Below are 27,608 nucleotides of genomic sequence, written 5' to 3' on the forward strand. Positions count from 1 at the left end.
TTTCAACCAACACTATCTTCCCCTTCACCATTCTTTTAGCTTACGCCACTCTCATAAGTTATCTTCCACTTTCTCGGTTTCTCAGTTCTCCTTTTCTTCTTCATTGAAGATTACCAACAATATATCTTCATTATTCATCTTCGAATTGTTCATTTTACCATTGTCGTTAGGTTACACGGCTCCTTATTCTCTTCCCTACTTACTAATTAAAGTACATTTGCTCTCACCCTTTTCGCTTTTGACTTTTATCTTCACTGTACTATTTCAAATTTTCCTCACTTATTTTTCACTCCTTTGAAATCTACTCTCTTCCTTTTTATATTCTTTTCCTCTCCTTTTCTTCCCCCTATTCTCCCTCCGTTGTGACACCCAATCTGAATCGTAAAAGTGATGCGGTAAGAACGCTAACAATGACCCGTTCTCTGTTTTCCTTACCGGCGTTCCATTGTCGTGAAAAACGTCCAAAGTTCCAAAGTTATCCATGGAGGAAGTCTCGAACTTCAACCTCAATTTATTCTCATACATAAAGTTTCGAGCAAACCAGGGGACTTTCGCCAGTGCCCAACTGCTGTGATTTGAATAATAGATTTGCATCGCCCGTAAAGATAGATAACCGGTGCGGATGACAATCAATCTTGAATGAGGCAAACCCTGAAGCCAAAGTATGGGAGTGCTTCAACTCTGATTTTGTTTGAGTGTATGGGCTGTTCTTCTTATATGTAACATCTATAGCTTTTTTTCCTCTTCCATCAATCATTCGCATCACATTTTGTCTTGCATTAATCATGTCATCACCTTCGCCTGATAAAAAGAGTATTTTTATTTCCATGTCCATTTTTCCATGAGGCTCTCTCTATTCATAATTATATTTCTTTTTTTGTTTAGTTGAGAAGTTGATATTGTGGTAATTATTCATATTGAATGAGAAAGACTAAGAAATTGTCAAAAACCACAGATTTATTGATACTTAGAAATACCGGTTCCGGTTATTTATTTATTTATTTACATAAATACATACATGGAGACAACAGGTTAAACCCTTATATGTCTCCTTGAAACATTACAACATTCTTCATTCAAAAAATTAGATTTAAAATAAACATAAAGCTGAGAATAAAACAAGAGTAAAATAAAATAAGAACAAAATAAATTATATAACAAAAAAAGCGTCTTAACAAAAGAAATATGTGTTTTATTTTCAAAAAATCCTATCTTATAGCTAGGATTCCCATCTATCCTGAATCTATCTAATCCTATCCATTGCTGAAACTACTTTCCAAGATAAAATATGGGAGGTGGGAAAATATGCACTTGAAATATCTTGCATGGGTACAAACCATGCAATACAGAAATAACAGAGAACCATGTGGGCACTGAGAAGAAAAAGTCATAAAAAAAGAGAGAAAGAAAAATGTCATACGGAAACCTGGCTACAAATATCTATCCTAAATTAAGCCCTTCAGAGTGTTGCGGAATCTGCCACGAGAGCACCCAAAGACGTCTAGGCGCCCAGAAAAGAGATTGAAAAGCCTTTGGATTCTATTAATTGGAGAGTTATAATGACTCTCTGTTCTGGAGCGTGTTACAAGAAAAGAAAATGAAGAACGACGAGCTATGGATGATATGTAGATATTAAGTTTACAAAGTAAATAAGCAGAATCTATTTCATTGTTAAGTAAGTTGTAAAGGAAAATAAGGGATCTGACATCCCTCCTTGATTTTAATGTTTCCATTCCAAATATACACCTCAGCGTATCAGTTGGGATATCAAATGGACAGTAGACAGTAAACTTCTTGTAATACATATATCTCAGAAATTTGTTTTGTAAACGCTCCAGAATGAGAATTTGGCCACTGCAATATGGATTCCAGATCTCAGAGGCATATTCTAGGAGATTTCTAACTAGTGACTTGTATAAGAATAAGAGAGGGGCAACATCACTAAATGGTGAGCATGTCCTTAAGATGAAACCCATCTGCTGATTAGCCCTACTGCATATGAAGTCCAAATGACAATTAAAAGTAAAATCACTGGTAAACACCACACCGAGATCCCTGAAAGCTTTCATCTCTTCCAAAGGTTAATGGTTATTACACCATTGTCAATCTCTGATAAACAATGATTATCTTTAGTCTGATAAAGTTTATCAGAGATTGACAATGGTGTAATAACCGAAACCGGTCTTTCTAAGTATCAATAAATCTGTGGTTTTTGACAATTTCTTAGTCTTTTTCATTCAATTATATTTCATCGATTTAAAATCGTAAAAGAGTATCATCAGAATTAATGATTCACTCCATCCAATTCCATTTGAAACCGAGCGAACAAGGAAACGTTGCAATTATCTCATCTTATCAACGGGATTCTAAAAAAAATGTTTGATTAACCCCCCCCCCAAAAAAAAAAAAAAAAAAAAACACAATTCCCCATCAGAGAAAACCAAGACAACTCAACCTGCAAACTTTCATAGCAGGTTAAGTTTTGAAGGCACCGGTTGTGCCGTAAATTAGCAGACGTGGGCCATTAGCAGGAGCATTAACTCACTCACACACTCTAGTATCGCTAATAAATCGTCAGTTTCACTCCTTGGTGTGTGTTGGAGCTGATGTGAGTGTGGTTCAGAGCCCGTGTTGTATTTGCCAAGTTGCAGGCGACATACTACCACTTTAGGTAGCTGGTACTGGTGCAAAGAGAATTGAAACACTGTAGCCAGGACATCACCTCTAACTACTACCCAAACTACAAACTGCAACCACGGATACAACTAGCTTGTATGTGCTACAATTCAACTTTGTAACAGTGACTTTATTTTTCAACAGTACCTTATCATCTCTCTCGAATAAATATTCCCCTCTCTACTCAAAGAAACATTATTATCATCAATTATTACATCATTATTACATCAAGGAAACATTAATCATCTATCTTTTACCATAACCTTTTCCAATCTCATCTATCTTTTTATCATAACCGTGCTTTTCTTGATCATTTTTTCTATCGCCTCTTTCTACTACTGTACAACTACTCCTATACAACTTTACCCTCCAACATGAATTTTTCCATCATACATATATTATATTATGAGAGGTACCTTAGACGGTCGACAGACCATGCATAGGTGTTTGCGAAAAAACCTAGAAATTAACTTACAGAACATTGACATTGTTAATAATTAAAACTGTATTTTAATATTAGATCAATATTGATCTAAATATTGATCAATGTTTTGCTGTTTTTATCCTATATTAAGATTCTATCCTATATTCTTTATCATGAAAGGTGTACACATGATCTCTGTAAACACAAATAATTGAGTTTCCATGTAACTTTTCCCTGTTTTCCTCTTCTTTCCATTCCCATTCTCCGTTCCATAACCCCTCCCTCATCTCTAGTTCCTACTTCTTCCATATTCACTCCTTTCCATCTCTTAACACTTGCTTTGAACCACTACCAACCATAATGAATTCTGTACGTTTACCTTCGCTACAAGCTTGTTTTGGAATTTGAGTTGTACTCTTGCACTGGCCGCTCGCGTGAAATACTGGCTGAGTAAAGTTATGTAGGTTTAATGAGTGTATTTAAATAGCAGGTGCACATTAGTCGTGCTGTAGGTTAAGGGGTTGGCTTGCAAGTTTGATAGTGGCGAATTAGTTGGAGGTTCGTGACCAAGTTAGTTCAGCCGCTCTTCAGAATTGGCGTAATGTTGTGTTACCGGCTGGTTGAATTATGCTGGGTTCTGTTCTTAGATTTATGCTCACAAACTGGGTCAGTGGTGAGCTGTAAATCGCTTAGTGGCTTCCAAGCCATACTACTTGTTTGGAAACTGCAGATTTATGCTCCATCGGAAAATGATTTCGGAAAATGTTAAGGAGTAGAGTTGTGTGAAATAGATTCGTAATACTGGAGTAATTGAAGTTCCTTTTTTTAAGCTCACTTGAAGGATGGAATGAAGGTTCTCAGACAAGGTTATGAAAATGATTGATTTTGTAATTATTTTAAAATTGATTTTTGTTCAATTAAGATCATGTATTGATTACGGCATTTGATAGTTCAATTGGTATTTTTAAATCACTGGACCTAGTAGCTTCACGTTCAATATGTTCTAATGTTGACTAAATATGCGTTGAAGCTTTCTCAATGTTAAGAGAATATTCCTAAAGAGAACATATATTTATTTATTACAACTTTTCATATTTGAACTTACGTTAAATGAAATAATCGTATTCTGTTCATGATTATTGATTATCATAGTAGTTGACACTCGGAGATGATATTCTTGCTACTCTATTGTACATGGATCGTATTGTAGGTATAGGATTTCCACATTTCTTAATGCATTTTCTCATGTGATACCCAAGTTTGTTATTTGAAGCAAGAAATATACTTTTTTATTTGTCGTTAAGTTATTGTCATTGATTCACACTTCCAGATAGAACATTTTGAGGTAAATGGAATTTATCGGTTCTTGAAGATCCCTTTTATCCTCTTTCTAGAGTCACAAATGTGGATTTCACGTTCTCTGTGCATTACCCAGAAGGTTTTTTCATCAATGTTGTTTTTAAAGTGGAGCAACAGTGGAACGAAGCCCAAGTGACATGAGACATGTCGGTATTCTGTGTGTCCCTGTCTCCTCTCGCATCCAGCGGGAGAACGATATTAAGTTCAGTTGGTATTAAATTCCATGCCAGAAGATGTGAGTGTTCACTTACTGCGCATGTGCGTGTGTGCGTTCTATTTCGGCCAACATGTCACGCGGCATGCGAACTTGTCCTTTTGCTACTGAATTCGAGGAATTCCTGACGAATGTGTGTTTCTTGTATTCCGAATTCAATGCAAGATTCAAGCTTGAAAATTTTGTAATTTAGTTAAACTTTACTAAATTCAGAGAACTATTCAATTTCTGCAGACTTGAATGCAGATATGAAAATTGGGACAGTTCATTTAATTCTTCCATAGTAACATTTTCTGTTCTTGTTTAATCTTTCATCAATGTTTCTTGGGTTTCTGTTTCTAGAATTTTCCTGAAGAGTAGGCATCTTGTGTTGCCAGGCTTAAATCGAAATTTTACAAAGGTAATGTCAGATAATATTCAATACAGAAATATCCGGAACTGTACGGCGTACAATCTCCAGGCTCCAGATCTTCTTGAACAATTTCGTCACAATGATATGATTATTGGTATATCTCAACTGTACGAATCAAAAACACAAAAATTATAAGTTGATGGTTTGTTTTTTCCAATGGTTATAATGTCAACAATTCAATTTTCCAACTAATCTGAAAATTATGTTTGAACGTATTAAGAACATGCTTGATGCAGTTCAATGACAGCTCATTAACCTCGTAAAACACAGATCATCCTATGGATTGCTAAGACATTCAAACCCAATCGGTCTACATTAATGTGGAAGGCTAGAACAATGATTTTGAAGTTTCTTCTTATCTCTTGCAGTTAATTTTTAATGGAAGTTCTTCAAAACATTGAGATTCCAAACACTGAGCTTGTGATTCAAACTTCCTTTTTGGATTCCCTCTCCAAGAATTGTGTTTCTTAGAGTGATTTTTATGTTCAGTAGTAACAAGAACTTAACAATTTTACAACATCAAACATTGATGTTGCTTGATGGCAACAATGCATTCATTGTTACGAGCATCGTTGTTACAATTCGATCCGAATGACAAAACTACTTGAAAGTCAGCTATTAATTTCAAATGAATGAGCACAACTTGACGAAGGGGGATACGAGCAATTCTCAAATCGATCCCGAGGGAGGAACGAAGAAGGATCGAAGTAGTAGCTTGATGAATGCTGAAAGACATGAGCAATGATCAGAGAAGGAGGGTTTCGATAGATTTGTTAGATGAAGCTGAGATAAGAATTTGTTGGAGTAGGGAAGAACTTATGAAATAATAGATGATGAAATTGACGATGGTAGGATCTGGAGACGTTGGAAAAGGTGTAGACGATGAAATGAAAATAGAGGAATAAGAGATGGAGGAAAGTGGTAAATGGGGTGGAAGAGTGAGGGAAGAGAATTGAAAGAAAAATACTATTTTCGTTCACAAATGAAGTATCCTCAGCTCAACCTTGAAGATACTATTTACATGTACATGTGAATACATTATTGAAATAGAATCAAGTGATCTGAATAAAGGGGATAAAATCTGAATATGAAGAAGTAAGGACAAGGAATAAGATGAGAAGGAGAAGGGTGAGAGATGATTGTTTAGAACTCTTATCAAGAGTTGAAGAGAAAAAACTTGATAGAGATGAAGATAATACGAAAATAATAAATCCACGAAGAGGCAACTGCTGTAGGTGAAGAAATAGACTCGAGAAGAGAAATAACAACAACCATAATGAAGAATATTGAAGTTATAGAAGTGTATAGAATGAGTGTATGATGAACAAATTAGAAATAAATAGAAGTTATTGAATTAAGAGTACCTGATGAGTGATGAATAGGTTATAGTACGATGAACAAATAATAGAGGAGGATGGAACAGTGTAGATTGTATAAGGCTGCGAAATGGAAATATATAAGGACTATATGATAAGGGAGTTGAGATTTTGAGAGAGAGGGATTGTAGCGGTCTGGCAATGGAGGATTTGAAAACAGTGTTGTATTTGTAGGAGGAATATGAATTTTTAAACCACAAGGAGAGGAGAAATAAGTAACTAAAGCAGAAGATCTCAAAAAATAATGGGCATTAATAATCATAGCAGAAAGAATGAATAGAGATTTTGAAGTATAAGGAAAATGATTTAAAGGCTTGAAAATGAATATGATGGTAGAGAAGACGGAAAAGTGTAAATAAATGAATAGGGAAGAATTGAAAAGATTAGAAACACAATGTCCAGGAGATTGGGAAGGGAGAAAGAGAATTGAGAACAGTAGTAGATAATAATGGAGGAAGAAGTGTCGGGTATGAGGAATAGGAGACATTATTGATGGAGCAAGAGAAGGAAAAGAACAAGAAGATAAAGGTGTGACTAGACAAGGGATGGAAAGAAATAAAGCTCACTGGAGTGTAACAATCGGATGTATATAGTAGGCCATATAAAATATTGCCGTAGTATTTTGTATATTCCATTTTCCCCCTGCTCCGCAATATGAAGTGAGCTTTGAGGAAGGGGGACCCTGAGTACTTGGAGTTGTCCAAGTTAACTCCTGCAAGAAGGAATGCTAAGCCAATGCCCACTCGCTCCATTCAGATAACCATTTCAGAGCCTGAGGCGCGCTCATGAGATAAGGATGGTGATAGAGAAGAAGAAAATAAAAGAGAAGAAGAAGAAGAAGAAGAAGAAGAAGCAGAGCAGAAGGAGAGGAAGAAGTGAGGAGAATAAGCAAGTAAAAGTAATAGGGGATGCCCCCCTCATCGTAACGTGCTCGATGGTGTATGATTGATGGAGGCAATTCAAAGTTTGCTCGATTCTTGCACTTTTATCACCGTCATTCCTCTTTGTCCATTCTTTTCGCATCATGTACTTTTATGTTTCCTTTCCATAATTTTTCAGTTCAATTTTACCGTGTCTAAACTGACTTCTCGAATCAAGTGAGCAGAGTGTACAACTATTGTAACAAAAATGGAAATAATATGAATGATGTTCATAAATAACATAAAACTACGATTTAATGAGTCACACTGGATATCTACCCTGTGATGCATGTAAATTACCTTTAATGAAATCAGTGTATATTTTGGTTTCACGACTTGAGTGGACTCGAGACAGAGTACCGGACCGGAAGCATGTGACTTGAACCCCTGCACCGTGCATTGCTGTTCTTGAAGAATATGTGATAAATTATTCTTGTACATATCGAATATCCTCCAGTAACTAGAACGTCTACAGGAATTGTGTAAACTAAGTATATGAGGAAATATCAATACAGAAATAGAAAAATAAATTAATAGAAATAAATGTGTCAATGGAAAACGGAAGGGTTTCCCAGAGAAATATTCTTGAACTATCACCTTTTTGGTAATGCTGTATCAATATCAAATTATATTAGCTTCTCTTCTCACAAATCCAACTCCAATATTGTTTTTTCTTCAAGATTCTCTTATTTTCTCTTTTCTATCATATCTAATTTTCAGTTTTTGCAATGCTTTCAAATTTATCTATGAGCAATATTTATTACATTGGTTCAAAACTGATTGAGCGAATAGAAAATGAATTTACCTACTTGTTATTCCGTGGAAACTGAGTTTCACAAAAGAGGTTTCTTTTTATGTTTTTGTAAGAACACAAACTGAATTGCAAGCTTAGTGAACCTTATTTTTGTGAGAGTGAGTTATTGTTGTTGCCTCCCCCCAGGCTTCATTGCTCAATTATTCTTTTAGATGGCATTCACCATTTGGGGAAGACGAAAAAGATGTAAACTACCGGAAACAGGCTGAAGTTTATGAAAGAGGGAGAGAATAAGAGATTGTAAGGGAGAAAGTAAAAGGTTTAAAAATGAAAAAGATAGAGCGAATGAGGAGAATGAAATCAGTTCTGTATTTCGGAGATGAAAAATTGCACTTTATTTCGAGGTCGGTGCTCGCTTGCCTCCTCCGTTACTTCTCTGTAGAATCGGCTAAGCCAGCAATAAGCTCTTTTGTGCTGAGCAGAGGATATACTAAAATATGGATTACTATACGGTAAACCATGTACATAAGGATTCTTATTTGGAAACCAGATATTATAAGCAGTAAAGAAATAATGAAAAAATTCTTGATGGTTGTTTTCTCTCAACATCCTGATTATGATTAATTTCCTTGGCTGGGTAAGAGTTTAACTTTTCCTACTCCATCATTTTGCTTCAAATTATAGTATAAAACCAAGTACCGTACTGTATGATGGTTTTGAAACTAGTGATAGCTATAGGTTTATTGCATATGTATTTTCCAAATAAATTAAGAGTATGAACCCTTTTTTACATATATGTACACATGTACAGTGAGCTTGTTCAGTGAACACTTGACCAGTGAGTTTATAAGTATCTTCAGGTGTCCAAATCAACATTTTCTGGGAGTGAGGAAGATTTCTCCATAGAAACAGTCTTGCAGTGAGAGAAAAAATTAAAGTAGAAGTGTTCATTTTTATTCCTTTGTTGGTTGTTCACAGTGACTTACTGCAATCGCATTCTAATGGATTTTATTTAGTCCTGTAAAACAAGGAGATTTAAAAACTCACTAGAAGCCAAGCAGAGGTGAAATTCTCAAATAAGAAACATTGCATTTGGCGCTCTCCATTTTAATAAGGCGTCAGAATTTCTTGGCGCTTCTCTTTTGAGCGTCTTGATTTCAAGTCTCGTGCTTCTTCCCTCCATCCTGCAACCACAGTCTCCACCTTCCCAATTTCTTCAAGTTGCATGCTTCAACAGAATCCCTGCTTTAGTGAAGTCCTCGGTCCCTCTTCTAATTATCCCACTGCATCTTGGCGTGTTCTTGTCTCGTTTTTTCTCTGTTTAACTGCTGTCATGCTTCTGCTCTCTCACCCTCTCGCTTCCTCAACAGCTTTCTTCCGCACTTGTGGAGACCGGCTCTTCAATTAAAGCACAATTAAACCCGGCCATGTGTAAAAATTAAATCACAAAGCTCCAAGGGCGCCAGCAGCGAAGGCATTTCAACGCGCTAGCAGCAAAACAAACAAGAGTTTCTTTGACGCCCGCGGTTTGCTCCCTTCCCTCGAATCTCACCCTTCGCTTCGGCGTCTTTTCACTTGTCTTGTTCGATTCACTTTCATTTGTCAACGACGATCTTATCTCAGCAATTTTATTCCCAGCTCTAGATTTTCACTTGACATTGTCCCTCGGATTTGTTGTGATTTGTGGTGCGTTAAAATTATTGAAAGGTTGGTGTTCAGTTCTTGAAAGAAGTTTAGAATGTACTCTTTCGATCTAAAACGATTGAAACTCGAATAATCACGATAAAAATTTGACAGTCAAATACTGAAACACAGTCAAAAACACCGATTAAATATTTTCTACGAGACTTTTAACTACCGTATGTTTCCTTATAATAATATGTTATTCAATAATGAATTCACTCAGCATTGTATTTATACTATTCTCTGTGTTTTGCAGGTGGGAGAGATGTTCTGGTTTATAGGAAAATCATCTATAATCTCTGTGAGTACATTAATATTAAATCCTGTCGATTTTCTCCGTCCTTGCATCTTAATTTTCCATCTCCATGGATTATTCAAACATGCCGACTCTACTTTTCTTTTTTATTTGTGATTTCCACTTGAAATTCCAACGTGACATTGTATTTCCATATGTAATAATGTTATTTATAATAACTAAACTGTGTCACCAATTAAAATTGCCACCAAATTTCTGCACATCGATACTGCAATCATCGTTGGAATGAATTCAAATAAGTGTCAATATATGCTCTGTTATAAACCCAGTAATCTCTTGAACATGATTTTTGGGTTACAGTAATGGAAGGATGCAATAAATTGTGTCAAAGTATTCTGGGTCCTTGTCAGCGTCCTTGGAAGGAGTGGAGGTTACGGTGGGCCCTGTAACTACCCCCTGATGGGTTGCAGGGGACGAAGGGGGGCTCGGTTCACGAGAGTAAGGTGGAATCTGGGTGAAAACGGCAATTTATAACGGGGACAGTGCTCTTATTGACAGAGTGAACCGAAGGGGGTCTGAAGGGCACACAAGCGGTGTCCTTTTAAGGGCTCAGTGCAGTCGGGTGTTTTAGGCGGGCGTCCAGTAAAGGGCCGTTTGTCCCCGTGACCCGTCCTAAAGGGCTCTTGTCGTCAAAGGGCTGAAACGTCTGCTACCTCACTGTGCCAGTTGGCAACTGTTCCTGTGCAATGCTCAGAAAACGCTTCAAGCCAGCCAACCAGTTGCCTGACGCAAAATTACTGAGTGATCTAGATCTGGATTCGGTGGAGAGTCTCCGCTCTGCTCTGCTCTGTACGTTTCGCCTCTCATGTGTATTATGGCTTTGCCGGGATCATCTCCTTACCGCTTACATACTACTCTACTGTACCTACTACCTATTAGTACTACCTTTCAGTTAACTGAAGTGGAATTCACTTCAACATGTTAGCATTCCTTTCGAATAACATCAATGTTTAGCATTCAACCATTGCTGGAATTGTAGAGTGAGTCGCACTGATATCACTCGTCGTTTCTTCATTCAATTCTATCCCAAGTTCCTCTTTCATTCAATACCCTTGTTAATGCTACTTTTCAGTTGTAGGCTATAATACTGAAGTGAGATTCAATTGCAATGTAAGCATTCCTTTCAAATAACATCAATGTTCAGCATGCAACCAATTCTGAAAGTTTAATGCTAATTCCACTAATACTATACTCGTCATTTATTCATTTAATTTTATTCCCAATCCTTCATTTCTTCAATAACCTACTACTCTCCAGTTTGTTGTGGAGTACTAAATAGATTCAATTGAACTGTTAGCAGTCATTTTAAATAATAAATTCTTAATGTTTTTTCAATTCTCACAGTTCAAAGTGAATCTCAATGGAGTACTCGTCGTTTCCTCATTCAATTCAATTCTCCTATCTTCTTTTCGTCAATTTTTGAAGTGTTTTCAACATGCTCAATCACCTTACAGGTACTACTTTCCAGTGTATAGCTTCAATACTCTTTTTCCTCTATTTGGTTTTTTCAAAGCTCTTTCGATATGTGAAGAGTTTAGAAGATGTTCAGTCCTCTTATTATAAAGTGTTTTCATAGCGTAGTATAAGTACTCTTTGTGACTATTCGATTGATTTTTCAATTCTTTTCTTCTGCAATACCTCTGATGCTATAGCCTAAGGACTATGATTCATTTTTATATCTTTGTCTATAAATTTATTGGTCAAAGACAATAAAAACATTTGATTTGAATAATTGAAGTTAAGCTGTTGATACATTTCTTGGGAAAATGAAAGATATATTTATCTCACATTGTTTCAATAAATCAAAATGTCAATTCGTTATTCAATATGGATCACTACCACTACATCACCTCTACAACAACAACAACACAAAAAAATATTCAATTGCAGTTGAACTAGGATAATCCCACTTCTTACTCGGGGTTTAGCTTGATATGAGAGAGGTCTAGAAAACCATCTAACTAAAAACTTCTTAGTTTATTATCAATTTTGTTTGACTTTTAAATTCTTGTTAAAACCATGAAAACTCTCTAGAAAAAGGATGTGTTTGATATTTTCATTTAATTCAGCTAGGTTTTCCTTTCGCTTGCTAATTCACATTTTCTTCTAAAATCCACAATTCAAATTCATTTATTTACCATAAAAATTGAATATAAAATAAATACTTTCAATTATTGAAAGATTTTTCACTTCTCAAATGTCCTTGGATCTCTTGACTGTGAATTCCTCTTATTAACCAAACCAAAGTTTGAATAAAACAGGTCACTTCTCAAGGCAGATTGTACGTGAAAAACAAATGGCACAATCGTGTTGCTAGAATATTTAGCTACATGAAAGATCAACCTCGATTCACGTCCGCTGCGGAGAATTTCAAAAGCTCATTAGAAAGACTCGGTCTTGGCTGTTGTAGCTCTTCTAGGTCTCAGCTCATCGCTGAGAGAGAACTCATTCAGGAATTCTTCGCGCATCGGCTCTGTTCTTCCTCAACTCGCTTCTAGTCGCGCGAGCTTTTCAATCGAAACTGGAATTCCGATGAGATTTATGAAGTTGAAGTTGAGTTTCAGCGCGATAATGGAATGAAAGCGATTTCACCGTGGCAACTGAGGAAAAGGGGTGAGAGAAAGGATGCTAGAGAGAAGTGAGAAATAGTGGGAGAGAAGTTTGTCGGTGTGAGAGAGAAAATAAGGGTTGGTTTTGCAAAGTTGAGCGACAGAGGCGTCTGGAATTCCCAAAATCTAGCCTCTCTCTATCTCCACCTCGCCTTCTCTTTCTTGGTTGCTACTTCCTCACATTATGAAAGGGATACAACCCTTGAGAGATCGGCTTTTGAAGTGTTACTTGGCGCCGAATTTAAGTAACCGTGTCAGGAATGAGCAAAGCTGGTTTGGCAGAAGGAACTGCCAGCGTTCACAAAACTGCAACTCAGGAGTGATGTAAGTTGATAAAAGGCTTTCTCGTCACCGGTCGTGTCGTGAACAATAATTTAGTCGATGTATCACGTGGATCTACACGTGTCCATGTGCATCGGTTCACAATGAAACAGGAGAAACGAATAGTTTCTACTTGATAAGGTAAAATATATAGTAAAGACGTGGGTATCATATCAATAGAGCTACTTGGAAATGTTCTTACCACATAAAAATTATTAGAATGTAATAACTAGTACCTTGAAATGAAAAAAGGATACCAGTTATTCTATGTTCATGTAATATAATAATATGAAACAATTTATAAACTGATGATAGTTTGAAGCCTTCAATTGGATAGTGAGTCCATTCATCTTTTTACTTCAAATCACTTACCTAGAAGCTTAGGGCACATATGGACATCGTCAATCATAAAAGAGGAATAATCTTCACAAAAATTAAAAAAACTGAATATGATGTTTTTTATTTGTATATTTTTTCAAGCGCGATTCTACTAGGTGATTCGTTACGCGTTTTGAAATCAACATCATTTTTAACAATAGTAGCTGGATAGAGAAGGAAGCATCAATGAGCACTAAATTATTATTGCTCTCAACAAATTGTAGTTAGGATTCACATCAACAGAGAATCATAAACAAACCCGAATGTGATTCTCATGAGAATGGGATATTCTCATGAATGAGAACATCCTTGAAAATAACCGTAAGAACTCAATACAGTAATTTCTGATTGTTGGAAGTTGAGAATTTTCAGCTTCGCTCCCAGTTACATTGAATTTTCAGCTTCGCTCCCAACTCTCATATTTTAAAAGGGTAGATGGCTTTGAAATTCAGTAAATTCATTCCTAAAACAGTTTTAATCCTGGAATGCTGAATGCATAGGATAAGCAGGAGTGGTTTTGAATATAGAAACGAAACGCGAACTCTCAGTTCCTTGTTTGACAGTTTCCAACAAGCTTATAAGCAGAGCCTATTGTCGGCTCCAAGAGCAAAACGGAAAAGGAAATAAAGTTGAAGGGAGAAAAGAAAATCTGATTTTGATCCTGGTCTCGAATCCCCTTCTGGCTGAATTCAGGTTTCCTCCACGCTAAATAGGCCAGTCGTTGAATATTATTCTGAAAAAATAAACTCAGCTTTTTAGTGAACAACTGCCAGGCAAAATGTCTTCCTCTTTCCGCTTATTCCGCATCTTCAATTATCTCTCGCCTCTTCCTAGTTTCCTCTTTCCTATCTCCTCCATTTTCTATCTACCATTTATTCTTGATATTTTATTATGAGTTTTGTGGAATGGTACGCCCGCAATCCCATGACCCAGTTTGAAATGCATCGAGAAAATTCAATTTGAGATCTCTTGATTCAGGCTAACAAAAACAGTATCAATGACATCATCACGGGAAAAGATATCTTTCAGATTTTTTGAATGCTCATACATTAGGATTATTTTTCATCTCCTTCCATCAATCTTCCAGAAAATGGTGGTGATCGCTTCAGTCTCATTCCCAAATGCTCATTCGTTATTGGAAATTTGAAAAGTATAGGCGAACTCAGATACAGATATAACAGATAGTCCAGGCAACGAATGCTCAGAAAAAGGTAAAAGTTTAGAACACAATTTTTGACCCCGCAGCTCCTTCAAGGATAGTGAGGGAGTAAACATATCAAAAGTCCTCACTCCTACCCCTATGCTAAAGGGGTGGAGGTGGTTTGAAAGTACCATTTTTCTTTTTGCTCGAACAATATGCGTCTTTCGGAAATTTTTGTCGAATTCAAAATTGAAGCTTACAAATTAGCCTACAAGTTTCATTTGTAACATTATCCCATATCTCTTCTGGTTTTCTAGGTATAAGCTCTTAAAGGTGTCACATTTTGAAGAAAAACGCTTCCGGCCTCGATTTTTTAATCTTTTTGGCCTTTTAATTTTTAACGATTGATTGAAAAAATCCGTGCACATCATGAGCTCATAGAGCATCCATCATATTCTCTTCAATTTAATGTATTATTTCATTATTTTACACATCTCCCTACGTTTTTTGCAGCCGTTATAGTGTTTGTTTGGACTAGTTAGAATGTTAACATATCAAAAGCTTGTACTGTATTAAGTTCTTGTTTATTCTTGTCATAGATTCAATTAATTTCATTCAACTGAAATAATCAGGGAATGTGTGGAATATCAATATGAAATTTCTAGATAACTCATTTTTCCGTAAGGACATTTGTCTTAGATTAAGAGCAGACTACAATCAATATTATGTCCCCAAGATATAATAATATGTTCCCAATATTTGTTATTTCATTATTCTCGCATGTTTATTCCTGTTTAGCATAGATATCTTAGTGAACTTACTTGCCAATTTATCGAATAAGACGTTTTGTTTGAAGCATGGGAAATAGCTATAATAAAGCTCCAGTTTGAGCGGAGGAAACAAAGTATATGTGGAGCTTAATGTTCGTAAATTCTGATGGTGTTCTTGCAACCAAAAACAAACAGTTTTGTTGGGAAAATTGTAAGTAAACTTGTTATAAACAGAATGAGAAGCAAGTTTGTTGCCTTGTGGGAATGCTGTCTGTTATGAGTGGCTTGTTCTCATCTAATCTCTCATGCGCCAAAGTTTTCCTCTCATTTTTCAAAAGTACCTCACCTATAGAACTTATTGCGGGTTTAATCTTGCGAATTAATATCCTCCAAGCTCATTTCCTGCCTGGGTAACTTCCAAATTTATCATGTAGATTGCATTTCTCATGAAATGTGCTAAAATAGTAGGATAAGGGTGATAATTCAAGAGCTCTCTCTGAATCATAAAAATATATCACGGTTATTCATGGGACAAATAATTAATATCGCTTTCACAGATTCCTGGTAAAAATTTGGACTTTATCAACATATAATTACCTATTTATGATGAAAATACAAATTCCCCTATTAACTGAATAATTTAATCACTTTGAACAATTAATTACGACATAGCAGTCAGGTATTTATAAATAAAAGCTATGGAATCAAACATTGAAGAGTGAATAATTTAATTTTATCAAATTAAAGATATTTCCAATTATATCCCAGATTGATTATTAATCATGTTTGATCACTACAACAGTTTGATTTTAATTATTTAGAATAATAATAATAATTATTATTATGATCCAGTTTTCCTTGATTCTAAAGCCGTGTCTACACTGAACAAATGTTTGACTTACATGTTCAGCAAACATGTTTGTTGAGGAGCTCAGGGACAAACATTTAAAAAAATTTGGGCTTTGGGCAATCATTGTTTGTCAAACAAAAAATTACTGTTTTTTCAAACCTGTTCTTCCCACTTACAAATATTTTGTTTGGTGACGCGTCCATACTGGCCACGGGTGAACATTGTTTGTCAAACAATAAAATTTGCCCACATTTTTTCAACAAACATGTTTCTCGAACATTTGTTCAGGGTGGACACGGCTTAACAATTTCCTGAGCACAAATATTTATTAAATAGGAAAGTTTCTAGTTTTGTTAAGCTACCTTTTCTAGCTTAAGCTAGCTTTTAATAGCTACGAGTCACTTATTTCCTTAGCAATCAATGATTTCACAGCTTTTTGAAGCACCAAAATGTGTACTCCATTTTTGGAGAATACAATAGTACTTGTAAGTTTGTGAGAAGGCTGGAACTTCCTGTCTAGAATTTCCATTGTTTTCAGAAAATAAAATAATATGTATTTGTATCTTTGAGATTGACAAATTTGATTCTATCAAATTGAAGATGTTTCATATTGAATCCCAGTTGTTCCATTCGGTTTGTTTTTGTGAGGCAATATAGGTTGTCGACCCCTGCCAATAAGTGGGTCAGGGGCACTCATCAGCTGATTACCGTTGAAATCGATAGTGTTGTTAAAAGAAATTAAATACAGGAATCTCCACTAAGAATAGGAAGCTCAACTGATACGTCAAGTACAATGTAGACTTAAACATCGACTTTTCCATTTTTGGGAAAAAATATCAGTTTAATACAATCAATTCTACTCTTTATGAAGTGTAACTTGATCTCATCCACGAAGTTCACAGAACTGATAATTCAAACTGATGATCATAACTTGTTCGCTATGAAAGTAGAAATGTAACGAGGCCTAACATTGAATTATCATTCAATATGATTTGGATTATTCTCCAATAATCCTCTGCACCATCAATTTTCTTTTATATACTCCTCCTAATTCTTCATTAAAAATCTATTTTCATGATTGATTTCTCAGTTCACAATGGATAGATGTATCTACTGAATGTTATTTACTAAGTTTCTAAAAAAGCTTCCATTTCTTATCCATCAGCTCTTTCAAGGTATGAAATAACAACTCCTACATTATATTGTCTCATGTTGATTCATGTAATACTCTCGCCATTTATATAGTAAAGAGTATTATTAAATAATCTGTAATGATAACGATTGGAGGAAGCCCGTGTTACAGACTTAGCTACAACACCAACGTATAATACTGTACATGCTTTTAAAATACAGTATCTGTCTCTGCAATTATTATTTTTTTCACTGAATATTTGATGCCACAACGTTTTTCAGATGTAACAGGTTTTATATATTTTTGGCACATTATGCTACTTTGAAACTTTTCCCAATTCCCTTTCGAGGTAACTGTTTCGAATCCCCAGACTTGAGAGTAACTGTCTAACTTCTAAAAACGAATGAATAAATAAGATCACTCTTATGTACCCACTCCCCTTTCGGAATCTTTAATGAAGGATCAAACGGGATTTTCGGGAAAGTTCATCGTTGATATCTTGATGCTTTCCTGCCGGTGTTTGGTTGGTAATGGTGGTGACTCCAGCGGTCGTTACTTATCTCTTCCAATGCACTTATGGCTCTCCAGGGATAGTTTTATCTAATTGTTGTTTTACGATAAGGGACTTCTTAAAGGGCCCCAGAGTGGACATCCACGCATTGTAACTTATCCGTTGGGTTGAATGCTCTCTCCACCTTTCTTCCTCATACCTACCATTTCCTCCTCTCCATTTTATCATTACATCGGTGTTTGCTTCACATTCATGAAACGCACATCAATAAAACCAAGATTTACCTCTCCAGAGTTAAAAAGTGAAACATCACAGGGTATCCCTCGACAAATTGATATAATTTATTTCGCCACAACAAAAATAATAATCCTCAATACAAAGTTAAAAAAAAACATATTGATTAATATTTAAATATACACGAAAAACAAACTTGTCAAAACAAATAACATGTTTGGCGCTGCCAATTATAATTTAATTGTTGTAACTGTATCAAACAAAAATCATTGCTCTCTGAATGATTCTGGCGTATTTTTTTCAAGCTTCAGGATAATCAGTAATTTCTATACTTGATTGAAGCAAAAACTGCAAATAAATCACTGTTTCACAAATGGCTGAAAATCCAATTTCCCCCATTTTCATCTGCTTTGAAGTCGATGTTCAACTATGTTATACGCTAGAATTTGGAAATGGCATTTCCAATGTGAATAACATGAACATATAAGCTATTGAGAATTATTGTTTATTGAATTTCCGTGGGAAATTCAAATGTACTCTCAAATTCTTTGAGACGATTCTAGATGAAAAACAAAAACTTTGAATTGACAATGTTGAATTCGAATCCAAATAGATTAAGACCGGGTGAATATTGAGTTCTTTTTTGTGTGAATAATGTGTGCGGAAATCCGTCAATTCCTTAATTTTTTGTCATATAACATTACAAACTCTCAACTCAAGACTCATCTTTGTAATTATTAATTGATTTTTAAAGAAGCTGTGGATAATGTTTGGTAAAACCCTCTAAATGAGAAAATAAGAACGAACTTTGGAATTGATTGAAATGGAAATTAATTGTGAAAGCAGTAGAGATAAATCGGCAGATTGGAGAGAGAGTGTTAACATGGCAGAATAGCAATCATAAATGGATAGAATAGAATAGGAAAAATGTCTGATTATTCAAGTTTACACAATACAATGCATACAAGCACATATTTACGGCTTGATTAGACGAAGCTGGATCATAATAATGAAAAAGAATCGAATGAAGCTCACAATTTGTGGACCCAATTTAAGAACAAGAATTAAAAATCCAGAATGGATTGCATGGACTGTATGTGAATGCAGATTGATTGTCCAATTAGATTGTGTTCGGATTGCAATCTTAGACAGCATAAATGAACAAGAAGATATCGACGTCGTATTGAAATATCAAGTCAATTTGTTGAGGGATGCCGCAGACCGCCACACCAGTTTTCTTTGGGGCTAATAAATAGTCCAGAGGGTAAGCCATCGCATCGAAAGGGGAGCACTTGATTAAGTGTGACTGATCAGGGTAATTCGGATGGGTCTTGACAGCCCCCCGCCCCCCACACTTCCAGAAGGGGGCATTGGCCACAGCTACAGATAGCTTCGTCACTCGAAGTCCAGCATTGGAAACAATATTGGATCACTGAATTGGAGCTTCAATGCGTATTATTTGGTCTGAATGGAATTTGGACTTCGGTTGTATGTGGTCTGATTTGTGATGAAGAGAGGGGACGAGTAGTGAATTGAGGGAGATGTATTAGTGATGTGGAAGAGAGAAAAGAGTTGAAAGGGGAATAGAGTTTAGGGTGAGTTGAGAATAGAGAAGGAGTAGGGAATAGGGAATAGGGAGTAGGGATATAGAGTTAAAAGAGAACAGAATTCGAATAGTCATAAACAGAGAAGAGTATTTGTGATGGAATGTAAGAGAGTGAGAAAGATAGTGATGAATCATGTCATCGATGGGTCGAAAGGAAATGGAGGATACGAAGAAGAGGGGAAATTAGAAAGCGATAAGAACAGGAGGAAAGAGGTACTGTAGACAAAGATATAGAATTTGGATTTGAAGATAGGAACAAACAAAAAGTTGAATTGAGAGATCAACTAAAGTAGAGGAATTGAGGAAGAATGAATATAATAATGAACGGAAGTGTATTACACGAAAGAGTAAGGTAAAAAAGACGAATAAAAAAAGATTGGATTAGAAAAAACAAAATGAGAAATATTGTTATCGATATAATTAGAAATGCAGTGATAAATATTTATTTTGATTATAGATGATTTGTTCAGAGAGGAAGGGAACTGAGTCCAAATGAGAAGAGAATGAGAGAGTGGTGGAGATGTCCAATGACAAGGGGAAACGAGTGAAAGGGTGAGTAAAGAGGAAGAGCAAGGAGAAAAAGAAGCTGTAAATCGCATCCAACTTTTAATTGGGATGTGGAGTCCGGCACCATTAAATCTGCCCGAAAACTCAGACTGGTACGAATTTGGTTCCGCCAACCATCTCGTGGGGTCTACGGCCAATTTGCTGGACCATGGGTCCCTCTTCCCCCCTATTCGTAGATCAGTCCCCTCGAATGTTGTCTGTCTCCCATTTCGGTGCGACCTCCAAGATCCTTATCGTGGCGTCATCACGCGTTAGGCTTGGAAATGGTCACATTTCGAGCTTGGGATAAAATTTGGGGAAAGATTTCATCTATGTTTATGTCACATGATCCTATACTCTATGATCCTGAAATCGATGTGAAGATTGAGCTTAGATGCTAGTTACAACTTGAATTTGAATTATTTCCAATTTAGAATTCTTTTTGATTTTTTAAATATAATTTTCTCCCGTTTTTAGTTTTTGCAGAGCATCCATTTTTTATCCAAACAAGTCAGCCTCATTTATATTCACTGAATTTTCGAGTCCGACTCAATGTTTGCCGAAATGATAATTCACTCAGTGCATTGCAATCTGCCATCCATACACAACAAAGAATACTGTAAGCCCAATTACAAAATATTGTAAGCTCAAGGAAAACCCCTTTTCTTCGAAGGAATAAACACTTGACACGAGGGAAAGAACCACCAGGATCTCTTGTGACATCAACATGAATCATTCGTACTTCAAGTTCTTTCCAAAGACAAACAGAACTTATCTTGCAAGTTTCCTTCCGTCATTGGCACTTATTAACGTGCTCGACCCTTCCCCCGTCTAAATTAGGCAATTACTTGACTAAATAAGCATGCATTTGTCTTGCTGCAGCTCCCCTTTCACTCTATTTATTTTCTCGTTCAACCCTCTTTCTCCTGACAGCGCTGTGTCTTTCGTTTCGTCTTTGATTGCCATCTTTAGTTTCCAGCTCTCCTCTTTCCCCCTTATTTACGCCTACATTCTAGTAATCAACGAACTCATCCTCCTTATTATTCCAATTGATTTATCTTTGACGACGTGTTCAATTAACTTGTTAATATCCCTTCTACTTGTTTCTTCCCTATCTCGATTTCCTCGTGTATCCTCTGTGCATGATTCCATGGATTTAGATGGGTTTTTGGTCGTCAAATGAAAGCGTGTGTTTCATCGAACAGTTTGGCTCTGCGTCTATTGTGATTTTACGAGTATTTTTTGTTAAACATTCTGAATTTCCCATGATATTAAATTCATGATATGAAGTTGTGAATACACTACTGTATTCTGGGTTGAACCAAATAGCAGGATCAACAAACTCTTTCAAATCAGCTATGACAATGTACAACAATTATACAAGTGATCACTAGGAACATTAATAATTATACTGTCGTAGGGGAAGATAGATATCTTATTGATTCGATAGAAATTAATTGGTTTAAATTGGAAAAATCCAACTCAGTAAATTCCTTGATACATCTCATGATCCTCCATCAATAATTTCACAGATTTGATAGGAACATTAATAATAATTATACCGTCGTAGGGGAAGATTGATATCTTATTGATTAGATAGAAATTGATTGGTTTGAATTGGAAAAAATCTGGTGTGGCGCACTCACACAACTTTCCTTGCCGTTATGAAAATTGATCACCTGACGCTAGTGTTCCCGCGCATCTCAAGTCTACTATTCAAAGATTTGAGCCAGCTGGTGACAGGGCAATAACGCTGGAGACACACATGAGGTCTGCTATCACTTCATAGTGAATGATTTAATAGAATCAACAATAATTTGCAATTGAATAATCACATTTTCTCGAATTTAAAGCTTATTTTCAATTTTAGGTGAAAATGTTACTGAACATTAATTGTAGAGATTTTCATGCTCAATCTACTCCACTTGATTTTTTTTGTTTCAATTGTATCTGAAGCCTGATAATTGGGAATCTATCTGCATTGATGAGGCGGAGATCCTGAAATTTTTACAGATATGGGACTTGTGGCAGTTCATAGAGCTTATCGATGACTATTCTAGGAATGAATTTGATCAAAATCGTTGGAGCCGTTTCCGAGAAAATCACGAAAAACCCTGTTTTTGGCAACATTTTCGCCGTTTTAGCCGCCATCTTGAATTGCATTTGATCGAAATTGTTCGTGTCGGATCCTTATAGTGAAAGGACCTTAAGTTCCAAATTTCAAGTCATTCCGTTAATTGGGAGATGAGATATCGTGTACACAGACGCACATGCACTCATACACACACACACACACACACACACCACACACACACACACACACACACACACACACACACAACACACACACACACACACGCACATACATACAGACCAATACCCAAAAACCAGTTTTTTGGACTCAGGGGACCTTGAAACGTATAGAAATTTAGAAATTTGGGTACCTTAATTTTTTTCGGAAAGCAATACTTTCCTTACCTATGGTAATAGGGCAAGGAAAGTAAAAATCAACCCAATAAATTCCTTGATACTATATCTCATAATCCTCCATCAATAATTTTACAGATTTGGAGTCATCTCTTTGTTGTATTATTTCAACTACATAATATACTTATTGCTGATGGAGTAAAATTTGTAGTCATGTTAGTTCATTCAGTTCTATGGCGTTGGCTAACGGAATCACCATTCTGAACTTACTATTATATTACTGATATTCGTTATTGTTAGGTACAGTACTGATGAACCTCACATCTTATTCCCAAAAAATACATTTTGCATAAAGTTGAATTTAATTAATCAGTTTCACTGTCTACATGGGAAACTTGTCAAATAAGCGAAGAGCTAACGATAAATTCCTGTTTCAAAATTAGTCGACTTATAAATTACGCAAAAGATAATGTTGACTCATGTTCAACCTATATTAATATTCCATGTTGAATCAAACCTGCTGCTGGCGCTACTGTTGTTTAATCAGTTCAAAGATAATAATAATTCGGCTGTTACATGCTTTGCTCGTGCAGGTTTCTGTGCGTGTGGGTGAGATTCACTTTGTACTGTCAGCATTGGTTGAGTGGGTAGCATTGATATTATTCATTAGGGATGCTGACAAATTTACTATATGAGAATCAGTGTTTGTACAACAGCATTGGTAGATTGGTTGTCATCGATGTAATTCTTAAGGGTCGCTGACAGTATAAAGTGAATCTCACAAGAGGAGAATCAATGTTTGTACAACTAATTGAACTTGTACTCACCTCAATAAATCCATCTCTCGTGTGACAAAAGTAATCCTATTAAATCTGGAACAGATTGAATCTGTAGGTTGCCAGTAGAGTGGTTTGCTGGTAGTCTACACGACGCATTTGATAGCGAATTGAATTAATTTCGACTTCACATCGGTCCATAGCCTTCTCCATAGGCGTATTCTTTTGACATGCTAAAGAGCACAAAACACGTTAAATTTGATTAGTGATTGATTAACTTCTCATTGTACTGCAAATCAATGATAAAACGTATTGTATGTTTGCTGTAGTCAGAGTTTGATCATCATGATTCTGATGAATAAAACCATGGACCTGCCTAAAATAAACTTACTATTTTCATTTTGGAAAATCACTTCACCAATCTCAGACGCTTGTTCCTCTGTATGACGGATTTAATTTACGTTGTTATTTGGAAATGGATTTGTTTGCTCCGAGCAGTGTAATCATTATTTTGCTACTGAGTTCGGAGAATTGGTTGAAAAAATAATGTTGAAGAGAATGTTTTTCCAGCACAATTTCTAAGGAAAAAACAGAAAGATATATGTATACAGATACAGTGCATGTGTATATCACAAATTCAAATCCAGAGATACAAACAGCTGAAAGAAAAACGCTCTAATCATTCGATCAATAGACACACATCAAGTTGATTATTCTAGAGCCGAAATTGTCGGTTAATATTGTTCCACCTTATTAGTGTTTGATGTTGCAACTTCAATGAAGCCGCCATTGCGTGAGTTGAACGTCCATTTTCTGTAGAGTAGCTTCCGTTGTGAGCTGGTAATAGAATAAAATGAGCCTAACCAACCATTAACCGGCATCGCTATATCTGTATTCATTCTGGCTGTTAATGAACGTTGACGTATACATTGACTGGCCTGTAACGTTGTTCATGTAATAACAGGGTATCGATGTTATACAAGATTACAAGTCGAAATTCTGTCGATTTTTGGACATCGCATCTGTTACACCGAATAATGCAAGCTTCAACCCTTGTGTTCATGTCAGGTACACCTACTGTGAGATCCAGTTTATACGGTCAGTATTGGTTAAATGGAAAGCCCTCATGTTATATGTAAGGAATACTTAGTTTCATGTCTATCTCACTTTAGGTCCAACTTCTCTTGTCTGCAACTGTATTGCGTGTCTTGCACTCAACTCGCCATTGTATTGTACACCCGAATTTGTGGGCCCACCGTATGGCTTCTCATTATCTAACCCCTCTTGTTCAACCCAAGATGCATGTCTTATATTCAATAAAAAATAATTTCCTTATTCTGTGATTGTATTGCAATCAGATGTAACCCTGGTTCTCCATAATTCGATTATCATATTATTCCTTCTTAATTATTATCCACTGGAGACATCCTATCTTGGTTGAGTGGTAGGTTGGACATTCCTGTCCAAAACTTCGCAACGTCAACAAATAAAAAAGGCATTCTAATCTATCATATTTTACTCTACTAGTGATTCTATGGGTTGAAGAACTCGCTCATGAACTTTTGTATTGATCTCTGAAATCCGCAACTTGTAATCATACAGAGTTGGTGAGAATTATTATAGAAGCAGTACAAGTATGATTTTATGATAGTAGGTTCCATGGGGATCCCATTCCAATTGAAAAAAAACTTTCTGTCGCTTCAAAACTTTTGTTCGCCATCTTGGATTCGTCATATGGATCTTACTTCATTTCGAATCCAGCATCATTTTGAATCCAACTTTTTTTTCAAATTGGAACGTGGTATGTGATAAATGATTTCGATACAGAATTTCGATGGAAAATTATTGGCGGAACCTGCACATAAATATCTCAAACCGTTTCAATTATTTCAACATTTAAAGATACTAATAAATGATACAAGAATTAAATAAATGAGTATCTACATTGGATAATCTAGTGTTATTAAACACTAATAGGTGCTTACAAATTTAACAAAAAAAAATTTCATAGAAAATTATTGTCAACGTCATAACAACAGTTGTTGTTATCACATGTATTCGTCATGCTATCGTCAAGTAACTGCTTTCGCATCAATTACGCGTATGTTACAGACAGACAATTGACAGGAAGACAGATATTAACGGAAGCGAGAACTTATAAATTAAATATGCTGTGTATTATTCAGCTGAAATCATGAGTCGGCGCATAAAGTCTGTCAGTCTGTGTGATAACTCCCAAATAACATCAGCTTTTTTAAATGGATGGAAAAATTACAGAAAAAGCATGCAATTAATTCCAGCTGCCTAAATGATAAATCAAAACAATTTTTTCTCTTATGCATTTCCAATGTTAATTTCAAATCCTGACAAAAGTCGAAGGAGTGAGTCAATTTTTTTGTACAACAAACTTGACATGTAAAAAGGTTCGAAGAATACTTGATGCTAATTGATGAATTCTTTCTAAAGTTACTGTCGAACATACAAACAGACGAAAAACGACTTTCGCCTCCAGTAAGTCAAAACTCAGAACTCGCTTACGCTCGTTCAATTATGTGCTGAAAATTAAATTTGATTTCATAGCTATACAAATAAATTGGTGGTTGTTCATTTTTGTGTTAATCCAATATTTATCGTCTTTTTTTCTTTAGGGCTACTGTTGAATATGAATGAAAATAGAAATCTAAGTACAAAATAAAACAATAAACAATTGAAAAAGTACCCTAAAAATTAACAATACCATTTTAAACAATTTTCAAAAGTGTACTCCGGATTTCTATTTTTATTTATACAATATTTATGACTATGATTTCATAACAAGAAACATTTCATGTGTAGAAATGCATTCTCCACAGCACGATGCATTCAAGAAGATAAAGATGAATCAATAAGCGAGCTATTTAATCGATTTTTGAATCAAAGAGTAATTCAGTGCTGGATGTACTCATAATTTTCAGTATTAATTAAATTATATTATTCAGTGGTCGAAGCCTTTTATTGTCAAAAGCTCTTATTTGAAACAATATGTTGTTCTCACAGTATATTAACAATTTTTGTTTCTTCTTCTTTACAGGTGAGTTGGGATATAATGATGGCTCATCATGTTATATCTCTCATTGGTAGTAATTCCTTTTACTGAAGTTCAGTTTTCAGTGAGTATTCAATGTTTCGTGTTATTAGTAACTGTTATCAATTGATTTTTACTACACCATATTCTGAAACTATCGACTATGATAGATTTTGTCATTCCTATAAAACTCTTCCTTCCTTGTTTAGAAAAGGTTGAATCTATCGTCAATCTCCCTATTTTATAAATTCCCAGGAAGGCTTCGTCGATACTTGAATTTCTACCTTAGATGTGGCCAATTCTGTTTTTCATACTGTATCAGTATCAATTGAAAATACAGTGTTGATAATACAAAATATAAACTTGTTATCTTTCTGTATCATAATTTGAAAACTTAGATTCTCTATAACTAATTATTATATAAAATATTTGAAGATTGAGGTTATGTACATGTATTCACGGATCGGTGACCTAGAGATCGATCAAACCGAGAAACGTAGAATCTGACCAAAACCCCTTGGCAGAGCTTTATTGCAATCAGATGGTGTGCAATGTGAAAAAACACCTGATCACGTGGCTAATTATTAAGTAGCATGGAATTAATATTAATGTATAGAATATTAACTAGCATGTAAAGAGCATAAATAAAAAACCAAATAAAAATAATTTAATGTATTCAGGAAATAAGAGTTACCAGGCGCATGAATACCGAATAAAATTTGCATGCACCAATAGTAAAACGGCAGTTAATAGGCGGCAATGTAGGCCAATTCAAAAATATTTATATATATTTCTATAAATGTTCGGAATCTATGTTAAATTGTTGTATAGTCTATGTTATCGATATGGCTCGAAAGCAAAGAAATTATTAATCATACAATCTAAGCAATATTTTGGTATTTTTTGTAAGATCTATTTGAACCTAAATGGCGGAGGACTAAGATATTTAAATTTTATGCTAATTTGAAAGTCGGAAATAGGATCTGTAAAACTTGAGAAAGGAGAACCAGCACTCGCCAGCCAAATGCCACCATAAGAGGATCCCAAATATTTTAGAGCGTAGTACCTTGATAATGATTTTGTAAAAGTTAAAGTTAAATCAAATTATT

At 35.5% G+C, this 27,608-nt stretch overlaps 1 protein-coding gene and 1 long non-coding RNA gene across 4 annotated transcripts in view; both read left to right on the top strand.

Annotated features, from left to right (window-relative positions):
• The window catches only part of LOC111048008 (fasciclin-2), a 283,669-nt gene that overhangs the window by 135,012 nt on the left and 121,049 nt on the right, over positions 1 to 27,608 (top strand). The window lies entirely within an intron of this gene.
• The window catches only part of LOC120353586, a 61,072-nt gene continuing 59,826 nt past the window's right edge, over positions 26,363 to 27,608 (top strand). Inside the window, exon 1 of the long non-coding RNA XR_005572484.1 lies at positions 26,363 to 26,584. This is a non-coding gene — a long non-coding RNA (uncharacterized LOC120353586). The remainder of the gene's footprint in view (positions 26,585 to 27,608) is intronic.

Source organism: Nilaparvata lugens, chromosome 11, assembly GCF_014356525.2.
Source record: "Nilaparvata lugens isolate BPH chromosome 11, ASM1435652v1, whole genome shotgun sequence".
NCBI lineage: Eukaryota > Metazoa > Arthropoda > Insecta > Hemiptera > Delphacidae > Nilaparvata > Nilaparvata lugens.